The sequence below is a fragment of the Sturnira hondurensis genome, unplaced genomic scaffold, assembly GCF_014824575.4.
Source record: "Sturnira hondurensis isolate 20B ecotype Veracruz unplaced genomic scaffold, ASM1482457v3 Scaffold0016663, whole genome shotgun sequence".
Classification (NCBI taxonomy): Eukaryota; Metazoa; Chordata; class Mammalia; order Chiroptera; family Phyllostomidae; genus Sturnira; species Sturnira hondurensis.
In genome coordinates, this window is record NW_028089294.1 from 2,310,863 (window position 1) to 2,320,458 (window position 9,596).

Genomic DNA, 9,596 nt, shown 5'->3' on the forward strand with positions numbered 1-9,596 from the left:
CAAGTATCAGATAGGAGGAAAGAGTTCAAAGTGTTTCATAAATGGTAAAACACCATATATATCCAAGAGAATGTTTTTTATCATTGTTTTGTTCAAAAGAAAGGAGGGCTAAGATAGAACTACAAAATAGTTTCTTAAGTGAGCAGACAGAAGGGTCTAAAGGAATGAGTAAGCTATTAGATAAAGATACCTCTGTGTGATGCAGTTACTATAACAGGAGGTGCCGGGGGAGGCCTTAACCTAAACTGGACATAGCTTGGCGTTGCATCATAACACTGTCTTCTGTCACTGCACACTTCTGTGTATTGTTTATCCTCATTTTTTTTTGACATTTGAAACACTTCATCTGCAACTGCTTGGCTCTTAGTGGTGTATGGCTTGAGGAAGGCCCAGCAACAATAAAGAAAAGGCGACGACTGCCCTGCGAAAGCACTCTCTACGGAGTAGAAAATCCCTAAGGTCATAGACGAGGAATGCCAGAAATGTGGTACGCAGTCTACCATTCTCCCACCCTCAGCGCATTTAATGACACTTTCATGAATCCCAACCGAAGATTATGAATATTTCTCGTTATTGTAGTCCAGGTGGCCTGACACCACTGAGCATTCTGGAGCCGGCATGCAGGCAGAAACCCATTTGTCATCCCCGTCCCAGGCTGAAGGCAAGTGCTACAACGTGAGCCTAGAATGTCTCCACAGGCAATTACACCTTTTCAAATGGACCCATCGTGTCTGTGGCTTGAAGTATACATCATATAAAATATGTACGTTCAACCTATGATCACTAAATTTGGGATGAAAACTTCTTTTATGCCATTGTGTAGTGTCATAACATTCTTATAGTCTTGATGGTCTGGTCCTCTTTGAAACAGGCTGACAGGGATCACGGGGAGATGAGCAGCAAGACAAACTAGAGATGATTCTGTTATAGACACACAACCTCATATAACTTAGTAGATGAATCAATTCAGGCTGTAGTCTATGTCAGCATAATGTGCAAGCCACATTGCAGAGCTTTGAAGTCAGAGATTATGTAGTCAAATTCATCTCCGTTAGTTACTAACTTTTGGGTCTTGGAGAGATGCCTCAAATTCTTTCCACTTTTCATTTCTTAGCAGGAAAAGGCACATGTTGATACCTCATGGGGATATTAAGGATTAAATATAGGTGCCTTATAAAGTCCAAAACATAATGATGATATCGTGTAAGTCTCTGTTTCACCACCAAGAAAAATGTGGATGACATATCAGACATTTAAGGGTATAAAATAGACTGTGTCAAAATTAGCAAGTGACTGGCCTTTAGCCAGGGCAACCTATCTACTCATTGCCTGAGTAAGTCACATATTTGTGGTAAATCAGAACATTTGGCATTTTATATGAATTTTGTCTTTGCTGTCTTTTCTCTTTGTATATTAAAAAAGAGATATATAATTTACATGTGATGAAATCAATCTGATTTTAGTTTCAGTTCTGTGTGTTAATTGTATACAGTTCTGCATGACCAGCCAAAATGAGAGTTAGAACGCTCACACTATCCCAGAATGCTCCTTTCTGTATTTCAGTCATCACTTTAGCTGAGACAATCGTTTCTGATTTCTCTCACCTTAGATATATTCTTTTCTTTTATTTTGGATTTTATAGCACTCCTTTGTCTCTGGCCTCTGTCACTCAACAAAATGTTTTGGAGAATCACCTATGCTGAGGATATCAGTAATCTGTATGTTTCTTTAAATTGCTGAGTGACATTAATTATATGAATATGTTAAAAATTTTATCCATTTTTTCTGTTGAAGACCTGACCCCTGGCTTGTTTCCAGTTTTTGGCTGTTATAAATGAGTTTGCTTTAAACAATCTTGTACAAGTCTTTCTGTGAACATATATTTTCATTTCTCTTGAGGGGAGGACCTATCTTAGGAGCATACAAGGTCAGTCCAGAAAAAGTCCAGTCATTTGTTCATGTAACAAGAATGGTTTGTGTGACATTGATGTGACCTGGTGGCCAAGGAGAGTGGACTGGAATGTGCATGTGTGAACAGTGATGACTTCACTGTACTAGTCAGTGAGGGCATCGACACTGTTGAGTAAGCGTGTGTACTGTGTGGCTGTTGCATTCAAAATGACTGAGTGAGTACAGCAGTGAATCTACACCCAATTTTGTGTTAAGCTTGAACACTCCTCCACGGAAACTATTCGGATGATTCAGAATGCTGCAGTCATGGCAACTGGTGATTGGCAGCTTCATTACAATGGGCCCACTCATGCATCGTGTCTCATGCAGAGTTTTTTGGCAAAACATCCAATTATCTAGGTGAGTTAGCCCCCTTTCAGCCAAAATTTAGTATCTTGTGACTTTTGGCTTTTCTCGAAACTAAAATCACCTTTGAAAGGGAAGAGATTTCAGACTATCAGTGAGATTTAGGAAAATATGACAGGGCAGCTGATGGTGACTGGGAGAACTGTGTGACGCCCCAAGGTGCCTACTTGGAAGGGGACTTAGTTATCACTGTCCTGTGTACAGTGTTTCTTGTATCTTGCATCTTCTTCAATAGATGTCTCTATTTTTCATATTACTTAGCTGGATACCTTCTGGACAAACCTTGTATGTTCCTGAGCATATTATTTCTTTCTAAGTGGAACTGCTGAGTTTTATGATAGGAGCTGGTATGAGTGTAAAATGGTACATCTACATTGGAAAATTATTTGTATTTTATGAAAGTACATACATATCTAATTCATCTAACATCTAATCCATACATGCTAGACTTCGAATTTCCTAATCTTCTGTACAAATTTACACTCTCACCCACCAGCAATGCATGAAGATTCTATTCACACCACATCCTAACCAACTGTGCTTGTGCTGAGAGATCACTCATCTTCACATGGCATTGTCAGTGTAGTTTTATTTGCTTTGTTTTTGTTTTTACTTTCTCTCATGTTCATTGCAGGCATTAGTATTTCATTTTTTTAACTGTTGAGTTGTATTTCATTAATACAAATAACTAAATTTGTTCATTCATCTCTCTTATTGATAGACATGTGGGTTGTTTCCAGATTTTTTTCTATTACAGGTAAAGTTATAATAGACACAAGCTTTTGAGTCTTTTAATAGACCAATATTTTGTGTCTCTGTAAGAGTGGTGTTTCCATGAATAGTTTAGATCAGAAACCAGCACTCTGCTAACTACGGGCCAAATGTAGCCCATCACCTGCATTTGAAAAGAAAATTCTGGAAGTGATTTTTACAATACTTGTTACTTTTGTTTTTAATATATCTTCTTCAGTGTAACTTTAAATTTTAATAATTTCTGTGTTTTACAGCCTGCATACAAAAATTCTGAACATTTAAAAAGCTACTTGAGGTTGGCTCATGAGGTTTAAGGAAAGAAGCCATCTACATAACATAGAAGTTCAAGGTGAAGCAGCAAGTGCTGAGGTAGAAGCTGCAGAAAGTTATCTAGAAGACCAAGCGAAGGTAATTAATGAAGGTGGCTATGCTCAACAACAGACTTTCAATGATGATGGAACAACCTTGTACTGGAAGCAGATGCCATGTAGGATGTTCATAGCTAGAGAAGTCAACGCCTGGCTTCGAAACTTCAAAGGACAGACTGACTCTCTAGTCAGATGCTAATGCAGCCGGTGGTTTTAAGTTGAAGCTAATTCTCATTTACCATTCCAAATTTCCTAGGGCCCTTCAGAAGAATTGTGCTAAATCTACTTTACCTGTGCTCTCTAAATGAAAAATAAATAAATAAATAAAGCCTAGATGACAGCGCATCTGTGTACAACATGGTCTCCTGGATATTTTAAGCCCACTGTTGAGATCTACTGCTCAGAATAAAAGATTTCTTTCAAAATATTACTGCTCATTGACAGTGCACCTGGTCCCCCGAGAGCCCTGCGGGAGACGTACGAGATGTTGATGATGTTTTTATGCCTGCCAACACAGCATCCGTTCTGCAGCCCATAGATCATGGAGGAATTTCAACCTTCAAGCTTTATTTCTTTGAAAGAAATAGTGATTCCACTGATGGATCTGGGCAGGAATCACCATTCAGGATGCCGTTTGTGATTCACAGAAAGAGGTCAACATATACACATGAACAGAACTTTGGAAGAAGTTGCTTCCAACCCCTTTAGATGACTTTGAGGGGTTCAAAACCCCAGTGGAGAAAGTAAACTGCGCTGTTGTGGAAATAGCAAGAGAATGAGAATCGAGATTGGTGTCTGAAAATGTGACTGAATTGTTACAATCTCACGATAAAACTGATGGATGAATGTCGCTTCTTATTGATGAGCAAAGAAAGTAGTTTTTTGAGATGGAATCTGTTCCTGGTGTCCATGCCGTGAAGATTGTGGAAATGACAACAAGGGATTTAGAATATCACACAAACTTCACTGACGAGGCAGTAGCAGGTTTGGAGAAGAATGACTCCATTTTTGAGAGAAGTTCTACTGTGAGTAAAATGCAAGCAAACAGCATTGCATGCTACAGACATGTTGTTCATGAAAGGAAGAGTCAATCAATGCAGCGAACTTCATTGCTGTCTTATTTTACGAACTGCCACAGCCACCTGAACCTTCAACGACTACCACACTGATCAGTCAGCAACCATCATCATTGAGCCAAGAACCTCCACCAGCAAAAAGATTACAACTTACTGAAGGCTCTGATGGTGGTTAGAATTTTTTAGCAATAAAGTATATTTGAAATATTTTTATGCATTTATTTTTAGACAGAGGGGAAAGGAGGGAGAGAGGGAGAAAAACATCAGTGTATGGTTGCCTCTCACATGTCCCTTACTGGGGACCTCACCTGCAATCCAGGCATGTGTCCTGACTAGAAACTGAACCAGCAACCCCTCGATTTGTAGGCTGGTGTTCAATCCACTGAGTGACACCAGCCAGGGTGCAACAAAGTGTTTTTAATAAAGGTATATACATTTTTTTTCATTGTATTATTTTTTGTTTATTTATTTATTTTTATTTACCTCTTATTTTTGTATACATTTTTTAATTGAAAATGCTACTGCATGTATCAGAGATTACTATATAGTATAAACATAACTTTTGTATGTACTGGGAAACCAAAAAATTATGTAACTAGATTTATGATGACATTTATTTATCATTCTGCTCTAGAACCCCACTAGCAATATCTCTAAGGTATGCCTGAACCAACCTACGCTACAGACACATACAAATAAAAGATAGGTGGTATCACACAGTCAGGGCTCTTTCTTTCCTTTTCTTCCTGTGCCTTCCTTCTCCCCTTTGCTCTCTTTCTCTCCCTCCCTCCCTTCCTTCGTTCCTCCCTCTTTCCCTTCCTTCTTTTCTTCCTTCCTTCTTTCATTTTTCCTTCATTCCTTCTGCTACTCTTGGTTTCCAAATGGATTTAAAACAGAAAAGGGATGACTAGGAAATCTATCTGTGGAGTTTTCCAGCAGAATATATGAAATGATTGTGCAGCAAGGGCTGCTAATAAGACTTCTCAATTCCTCATCAAATATAATTAATTTCTAGCCTGACCTCAGAAGTGTTTGTAATAGAGGTTGAGACTAAGGTTGTTAGAGGTCACCCCACTTGAACCAAGGGGAAAGTGACCAGACTGTGCCTTACACCAGTCACATTTCCACTGTAAAATCCATAAGGATAAGCAGCAATGACGCAAGGGACAGTGCCCACTGACTACAGAAGCAGAGGACACATGCGCAAGCACCTGAATCCCTGCTCCCTAGTTTGCAGACAGATGAACCACACCTTGACCCCTGCCCTCTATATACACTCTGACCCCATTGTAGGAAAAGAAGAGAGAAAGGTTCCTGAGACACTAGAAATGGTACCAAATAAGAATGTAATTCAACTGAGGTTAGATCATTTACAGATATATAAAACATGTTTCATATGCAATATATAAATATTCAATATATTTTTCATATTGAAAAATATATATAATGTGCCCCAGCTGGTGTAGCTCGGTGGATTGAGCACAGGCTATGAACAAAAGGGTCACCAGTTCGATTCTCAATCAGGGCACATGCCTGGGTTGCAGGGTAGTTCCCAGTGGGGGCCACATAGGAGGCAACCACACATTGATGTTTCTCTAACTCTCTCCCTCCCTTCCCCTGTCTAAAAATAAACAAAATCTTTAAAAAGAAAAAGAAAAACATATATAATGTAATACTATAAATATATAGCATAATGTAAATATATAACATAAACATGTGCATGTTATAAATATTATGTAGTTTATGAGCTGGTACTTCAATGATGCTTAATATATGCTATGTATAGCACAAGGAAAAAGTACGAAGTACAGAAGTACAAAAGTACAGAAATTATTTACAAAAAATTGTGTATTTATTCTCACATGTTTAAACTTCAGTCACCTTCAAAGCACTCTCTATTTGATGAAATGCACCTATCGACGCTTTTTTATCCACTGCTCATCAGTGGAAAAAAACGGTTTTAGAACTCATTGATTTTGATGCCTTTTAGTGCTTCTGCCATTTTTTGTTTCACCTCTTCCGCATTGTCAAAACATCTCTCTTTGAGGACTCCTTTTATCCAAGGAAACAGAAAAGTTGTTCAGGGTGAGATGGGATGAATAGGGAGGGTGGGGCATGGGGGTCATGCTGTTTGGGGCCAAAAACTGCTGAATACTCAGTGGGTGAGGGCAAGTGCACTTGTAAATCACCCATCATGAAATGGGAAAACGAGTTGAAAGAGTCTTCAAAAAAATTTCACTGAAGCACAACAGCCTCTCACAACAATGCCAGCTGGTACACAGATACAGATGGGTGCCTAGAACACTCACCTAGTGGGGGGAGCCTGTACAAGTGGCCACCCTCCAGAAGATAATTCCATTGTGGGGGCTTTCTTCCTCACATAATATAAAATAAGAATATGACACAACACACTAAGTGCTTTATGTATACTATCCCACTGAATTACCTGTGAATTCTTATCATGACTTTTTAGAGATTAAAAAATGAAAGAAATCTGAGGAAGTGGTTGGACAGAGTGGTGTGTATCTGGCAAAGTCCTTGATACATAATCTTACCTACTCACAGAGTGTAATAATTACAGCTTCAAAGGAAATCAGCTATAGAACAGTGAAGTTAACTACATATAAAAACTGTGATTTTCCTTTTAAAAGAAGGGGCTTGTTTTCCATTCTGGCTCAGGTACCCAGTGGCTTAAGGATTTTCTCTGTTAGCAGCAGCTGGTCCTGTCCAATACAATGCTGCAGACATTCGGCCCATGTCAACGCGTCGATGATATAAGAACTGTCCACGAGCATGCTTGTTCTGTGCCAAATTGTCCCTGATACTGCGTCCTGTCAAAAACATCCAGACTACTTAATAATGGTTTCGGATAGCACATTTTAAAAAATACTTTGGGTTTACAGGATTGATACATAAAACATATGATCACGTTTTATTGGTCTAATAATCGTGCTGTGGCTGTATTGTCAATAATAGCCTTTTGAGCCTCAGCAGCCTCACTGGTAATGGCACATGAGGTGAGGTAGGTACGTCAGCATGGACCACATGTCTCCATGGATGCTTTAGATGGCATCCAACTAGGATTTCTGACAATTCAATGAACCTTTCTGATATTTAATAAAACAAACTTCCCATGGTCATGATAATTATTAAAAGAGATCACAGTGCCCATTATTATATACATTTGTATGTATCTTATGATGGACTTTTTGAGATCAGGTCTCTTTATCTTTGCATTTCCCTGGGTGCTTAGTGCAGTGCTCTGCGTCTGGTAGGCCTTATGCACATTTCGAATACATCCTACAATGTGGAGGACAAGAAAGCAGATCAAACACCCACAATTTGAAAATCTGTTCAATAAGATAAAATCAAATGTGCTTTTCATAAATTCAATAAACAAGGAGCACTGACAAAAGATAAAATGTATGCAAAAGTATGTGGCGGACAATATTTTTTTCCCCTCAAGAAATTAGCCAATAAATTTGAGTAGGCTATTAATAATGGGACAGAAAATATACTGGTCAAATCCAATTTGAACATACATTTATTTATGTATATAAATAAATGTATGTTTATTTATGTATATAAATAAATATACATAAATTGAATATACATTTATGAATATACATTTATTTTAAAGTATCTAGTTTGTTAAATGTGCTTCACACCACGCCAAATTCTGCAGCAATAACTACCTACAGCTAGATCGTGATGGAAATTTCAAATGCATTTATTGGCTAAGGTCTAATATATCCATTTCTTTTTCATACCCACTCTCTCTTCTATGAATATTGCTTTTGTCTTAAAATGAAATATTTTGAAAATCACTAAGAGAATGGCGAGCCCCATTTGCTTACACGACACATTATGACCGAAGCTGAAATGTGTAACATAGCTTATTCACACACTTTTGATACACTGTAACTGATTTGTAAAATGGAAATAATTACTTATACTTCCCTCTCAGAATAAAGTCATACATAATAACTCTTACATGAATGCAAAACCCTGACTTTGGTGAAGCATTGGCACAAGTCTCTGGAAAACTCATAACCTCAACTTCTTGGGAGGTTTCTGTTTCAAATCCACATTTTGCCAAAATTACTGAACAGGGCAAGATTTCTAACTTCTAGTAGCATTGTTTTCTGCTGTTCAACATTTCTGAAGCAATCACAACTTAATTTCTCCCAGCTCTTCAGTCTGCTAATCAATCCAGATGTAAAGATCTTAGCTGTCCCTGTTAAAAAAGTGATTTCTAAAAGCTCTGTTTAAAGTAGATTAGATGCCAAGAAAGAATCAATGCACCAAAAGGAAAGAGAGAAAGAAAAAAGAAAGAGAGAGAGAAAGAAAAAGAAAGGAAGCAAGGGAGGAAGGAAGGAAGGAAGGAAGGAAGGAAGGAAGGAAGGAAGGAAGGAAGGAAGGAAGGGGAAACGTTTTAAATTTTAAAAGAGAGAGATAGTTGGTGATCTGTCCCTAACTAACTTCTTCATAGGGCCCACTCCCATCTTTTCACTTGGAAAATATTTTCATTTTCCACATATATTCAGAGCTTCCTTACTTAGTAGGTTTTTAAGGAAACCACCACTTTTCTGGTGACTCCTGGGTGCAAAGAAGCAGCACAATTAACAACAGTTACATCAAGTTGCCTTCTATGAAGATTTAATAGATTTACATAAAAATAATTTTTCATTTTCAAAAATTGTAGAGCTGATCTCTTCCTGAGAGTTCAATTGTAAAAGCATTTTAATCAAACTCTCTTCATCCAGGATTAGAAGATCAAAATGGTCTTGATTTAAAAATATATTAAATTGATTATAATGGTAATGTCTGCTCTTTTCTCCCCAGTTTGGGATCACCTAATGCACTCCCACACCGACCTTAGGAGATGGAAATGCAGGAATTCCCCTCTCCTCCCCTAGGGGTCCAAAGGTAATCTCAGTGGGGGCAAGGTCTCAGCAAGGTGTCCTCACTGAGTAGCCACATAATCTGGAACCCAAAGACTGAAGCCAGGCCTGGTGTCCTTCGCTTGCATGAGGACTACAATTCACAGAACAAGTTTTTCATGTGCCTTCTACTATGACTG

General features: G+C 38.2%; 1 pseudogene; it reads left to right on the plus strand.

Moving 5' to 3' along the window:
- The first annotated feature begins 618 nt into the window (after positions 1–618).
- Positions 619–4,689, plus strand: LOC119001456 (tigger transposable element-derived protein 1-like; annotated as a pseudogene).
- The last annotated feature ends 4,907 nt before the right edge of the window (positions 4,690–9,596 follow it).